At 30.1% G+C, this 4872-nt stretch overlaps 1 long non-coding RNA gene across 1 annotated transcript; it reads right to left on the bottom strand.

The window, feature by feature from the left end:
• Positions 1-3893: 3893 nt before the first annotated feature.
• Positions 3894-4387, bottom strand: LOC133790078 (uncharacterized). The gene is made up of 3 exons (XR_009873879.1): positions 4272-4387; positions 4044-4175; positions 3894-3938 (listed from the first exon to the last, which is right to left on the bottom strand). It is a non-coding gene; the product is annotated as an uncharacterized LOC133790078 (long non-coding RNA).
• Positions 4388-4872: the final 485 nt, after the last annotated feature.

Below are 4872 nucleotides of genomic sequence, written 5' to 3'. Positions count from 1 at the left end.
GGATGTGACCACTAAGACCCTAAGATAAATATGGGGTAAAACGTAAATAACATGAATTTGTTTTACTCATAATTAATGTCTTGTTTTTATATAACACTACTCGGTTGTTATCAAACTGGTGAGGAGATAATTTTTTGGTAGTGCATGCAAAGTCAACTTTTGCGGCTCACTAGCCATGTGGCAATACGGCCATACTTGGCTCTCTACATATTTAGCTTTATATTCAAAGTGTGTGTATGTGTTAAAGTTAATAAAGCTAGCTACCATTTTTTTATGTATATACTGAATTTTTTTAATAATAAGATAATGTTTAAATTGCTAAGTGTATATCCATATCCTTCTTTTTTAACATTTTTTATTCAAATTAAAAAAAAAATGCCCACAAACACAAAAACAAATTAATGTTATAGAATATAGACGCGTGGCAAAAATTATAACAATATTAATGGCCTTATATTATCTTATTATATTATAAGGTCAAAAAATCTATTACAAATCCATACATACGTACTTAATTATATATTTACACAAACAATCAATTTTGTCTAATGATGATTGGCATATAGTCTCACAATAATTACAAATCTACTAGCTCCTTTAACAACAACAAATAAGGAATATAATTATGCAGTAGATTTGGTGAACATTGCCTTGACTTTAATTTACTAATAGATATAAAAATTGTTAATTGTATTTTTGGCATATTTAATTTGATAAAAATATTTTGTATTTTCTTATTATATTTAGATGTATCTAAATATATATTATTAATATATGTTTTATTTGTTTTAAATAATAAAAATATAATTGATGACAAACTTTTCTATATTATAAAAGTTTGCAACGTTAAATCCCAGTGATAGGAATTATAACTTCATTGATATTGCATAAAAAAAATTAACATATTATACAAATCTATTATTCTCATTATTTCTGTGTGATAATGGGGATGAATATTCAAATCATAGCCCTAATAAGGCTGCAACTAATTGGCCAAATAAACACAGACAAGGGTTATTAATAAACAAATCATTGTAGTACGTTCGTTGCTTAACAACATAAGAGTTGACATGTTTCCCAGCAATTTAGCTCATCTTCCGAGGTGTTATTTGTATAAATCATCATTTATTTTTGGTGGGAGACTCTCATATCACCAATTTACGTAACAAAGCCACCATATTTGCATTACACCTTTTCTGTTTTTTTTTTATAAATGACTTATTTTATTGAGGTTAGTTATATGAAAACGTACAACCAATTATAATCCTGTTTTAAAGTACACTAATTGACTAAGCACCAGGATGTTAATGGATTACTAACTCCAGTAAAAGTTAATGCCAATCAATTGATATGTTATCACCCCTCTACAGTCAGTTCTAAAGTTGAAATTGTTCTAACTGGGTGACATATAAACCTCAATTCAAAATCAACCAAAATTAGCAACTTTATTCCTCTTATTTAACTACTCCATCGTCCCATTCCAAAGTAAAAAAATCAGGGAAAGTTGATAAACGAGTTTTATACTCATTAATATGTGTGTTTTTAGGTTACGAAACAATGTTGTTTTTTGATCTATTTTACGATTCTTTCTATATGTTTTCAAGTATAGAAGGGCTTGGGAGACATAGGTGTGCATACGTGGTGAAAAAACCGACAGAATGAAAAAAGTTGGTGGAAAACAGTGTTTCCAGGCAAGTGCTGCGACCGCAGGAAGGATATGTTGTGGCCACAATTCCAGAGGAGAAAGGCATTCCCAGGGAAATCCTGCGACCGCAGGAAGAGTATCCTTCGGCCGCAATTCCAGAGGAGAAAAGCATTCCTACGCAATTACTACGACCGCAGGAATATGTTTCTGCGGCTGCAAGTCTAGAGAACGTAGGCATTTAAAAGTATTCCTGCGACCGCAGGAATAGGAGTCTGCGGTCGCAAGTCCAACGAACATGGTCATTTACAAGGTATTCCTGCGACGGCTTTACAGAGTATTAATAGGCTGCAATTCCAGAGAATATAGACATTTATATTGTAATCGTGCGACCACAAAAAAAAAAACACTTCTTGCGACCGAATGAGCTGTGTAAAAGTGTGAAAATCGCATACAACTAAATCAAGGGTTTTTGGGTCATTTCATGTATTGGAGAAACCCTAATCTCGTTTAAATCACGATTTTTGAGAGACAAGAGGTACTTTATGCAGACATAGACTGGAAGAAGAGCATTGGGATTACTTTGGAGAGGAACTTGGATTGGCATAGAGTTCTTATCTTTTCTATTTATCTTTGCTTTATGTTACTTTCTTTTTTAAGGATTTTGTAATTATAAACATGACCTAATTTTATTTTCTAGGGTTTTCAATGTAACCACTTGGATCTTTGTTAATTACTATGAGGAATTCATGTTTCTTTATTCAGTTATATTCTAAATTATTTTATCCGTTCTTATTGCTTGATCACAATTTACATGATAAACTGAAAAATTGATGAAATTAAAATCCCTAGGGAATGTTTGCTTGGTACAAATTTCCTGGAATGGAATTGAATAGATTCTTATTTCTTTGTTTGGTTTCATATTTTGCAAGAATGCTTTTTCCAAAGGGATTACTAAACATTGAAATGGAAGAACTGTTATTCCATTTAAAATTGTTTGGAAATGGAATTCCTAAATTAATTCATTTTTTTTATCTCATTTTTACTCTTTTTTTTTAATTGTATCTATTATATGCCACTCTCAAACCTATTTATACTGATTTTTTCTTCACTCTCTACATTAAATTGAATGTCCAGTATATTCCTTAAATAATTGTTTATTTTATTTATAAGATGTTCAATAAATATTGGTTCTTTCAAGTAAAATATATTCCTCTAAAAATATATATATTTATTTAATATATCTTATATTGGATAACAATAACTATATACACAACATCTATTTATTTTCTAAAATTAAATTGTCCTATTATCTAAAAAGAACTATATATATTTTTTCAATATTGAGGCATCTAAAATTTAATTAATTAAAACTAAATATAATATTTTTTATGAAATTTGTAGTAAAAAAAATTGTTTATTACACATAAAATATAGTATAATATATTCAAAAAATGGTGTATATAATAAAAACTAACATTAAAAAATAATGATAGTTTTAAAATTATTTAGAAAAGTAAAGTAAGGGTATTTTACGCAAAAAGATATAAAGTGCATTCTATTCCATAACTCATTTCAATGTCTCTACCAAACAAAATAATCAAAATTTCCATTCCATGTTTGTTTTGCAACCAAACGCACCCTAGTTATTTATTTTTTAAGTTCTTCCAATTATTTGCTTTCTTTCATAGTGTTATTTTATATTAATTGATTTTGTTATTTGAATGCAATTGCAATATAAAACCTTGGAATTTACGGGGAATACAATCAAAAGAAATGGCTGATGAGGAATATCAATATAATATTGTTCTACAAGACTTCAAACATACCGTATATATCCCTACTCCTTTCACTACCATTTGGATTCCTTTTCAATTAGATTATCTCTTACTCTATTAATGCCGGAAGTCAATATTCTACCTGCAATAAGTTGCCTATCCCACTCGGTCGCCACCTAGGACACAAACAGAACAATTAATACAAATGTTACATTGTAGTAAAAAAACAAAAATATACTTTAGCAAAATATATTGAATAAATAACTACATACATTAGTTGGTCCACTCCTTACACATTTCCCAAGTTCCAAATCATCTATTTTATCATCTGTCTGTCGACTTAGAACTTCAGGCACATATTCTTGCAGAAGCATCTTCATCACATACACACCGCAGTCGTACTGTACGCATTCTTTGCTGTGAGATACAGGTTGCTCAATATGAAAACCCCAGAAACAGAATTCACTCCCTTGCACCTCCTTCAACGTCTTACTAAATGCATTGTCCATTGACTCCAACTAAAACAAAACAAATTATTCCAAACAAATTTCTACCTTCAAAATCAATCTCCTTCATCAAATTCATGCTAAAAAACCACAAATAAAACACTAGTAAACACCTACCATATTCTCAATTATAGCAAGACCAAATGGTGTCGAAGGAATTTTGAGGTTATCATACAATTCAACAAGATTCTTTTCGAACTTCAAAATTGCCAGAAACCAATGTCTCTTTGCAAGCACAGGAGCATATGCCTATGACAACGAAACAACCCATTATGCCAATACTATACATAAAAAAAAATATATATATACCAAATTTTCAAATTTCAACCTACTCCTAATCAATACCTTCTCACAATCACCAACTTCTCCACACCACTCTTCCCATTTTTTTCCTTCGCTCTTAGTAGAAAAATTGTACGGATTAGGACGCTACAAACAATTGAAATTACTCCAACATTTGTTATTTGGTACTGTTAAAAACATCACACATAATATAACTCACTAGTAAGACAATAACATTATATTATATTACTTATTAAAACCAAATAAAACTCACCGATAACACTGTCGGAATCCACCAACACCTTCTCCTCTTACCACGTCCATGAACCTCCTGTGCTGATAAAATCTCTACTAAACAATTTACAACCTGAAACAAATATTGGTCACCAAAATTAATACATTACTAAAAAATAATGGAATATAACTAACTAAAAAAAAAACTTTCACACCATTAAACTTACTCTAGCGCTAACCAGTTGATGCGCATTCAATGTTAGAAAGTCCGCCCTCCTCCCAATCACTTTATCCCCAAGAAATACAATCTCACTGTACAAAATATTTATAAAACAATTATAACGTTTGATAAAAACATTACAAATGAGGGTTCTATACAAAAAAACCTATATAAAATTTACTTGGCCGACAAAGTTGGGTCAAGAACATA

The sequence above is a fragment of the Humulus lupulus genome, chromosome 7 (genome assembly GCF_963169125.1).
Source record: "Humulus lupulus chromosome 7, drHumLupu1.1, whole genome shotgun sequence".
NCBI classification, from domain to species: domain Eukaryota; kingdom Viridiplantae; phylum Streptophyta; class Magnoliopsida; order Rosales; family Cannabaceae; genus Humulus; species Humulus lupulus.
The sequence above is the reverse complement of the archived record's forward strand: the minus strand, read 5'-3'. Positions and strand labels throughout refer to the sequence as shown.